We start from the raw sequence: 589 nt of genomic DNA, 5'->3' as shown, positions 1-589 counted from the left end.
TTTATCAGTCTCTGCCAGGGAAGGGAGGAACCGCCTTCACTGCTGTATGAAGGCTTATAGGCTGGCGTGGCTTAAAGGAAAGGAAACTCCTTGTGTTCAAACATGTTTAACTTCCTTTTTTGTCTTTGAAGCCAATATCTGAAAGTCAAGCTTTATGAGAAATATAATCACATTATATGCAGTCTCATCTTGGTCAGGTTACTTAACCCATCTGCCGCCATATAAATGGAAAAAAGCAGTTATCTTCCTTGTGGGATTACCATGAAGACACCTTGAGGCCATCATGCACAGGGCTTTGTTTGTGGTAGGCACCCAACACACGTGTTCAACACTTTAGCTCAACCTTCTCTGTTTCTCTTCTGAAATCATGACCATTACAACAATGACCAGCACGTATGAGGGCTCACTCTGAGCTGGGCAGTGGGGAGTCTTCACAGGCACTCATGGAACCCTCACAGCCACTCTAGGGGCTGGGTACTGTCATCACCTCCATTTGACAGAGGAGGAAATGGCCTCCAAGAACAAGCTGCCAGCCCAAGAGCACATGGTGAGCCACTGGCTTGGGGTCCAGATCCAGCTGACCTAGAGA

The sequence above is a fragment of the Gorilla gorilla genome, chromosome 4 (genome assembly GCF_029281585.2).
Source record: "Gorilla gorilla gorilla isolate KB3781 chromosome 4, NHGRI_mGorGor1-v2.1_pri, whole genome shotgun sequence".
In the NCBI taxonomy this organism is placed as follows: Eukaryota; Metazoa; Chordata; class Mammalia; order Primates; family Hominidae; genus Gorilla; species Gorilla gorilla.
The sequence above is the reverse complement of the archived record's forward strand: the minus strand, read 5'-3'. Positions refer to the sequence as shown.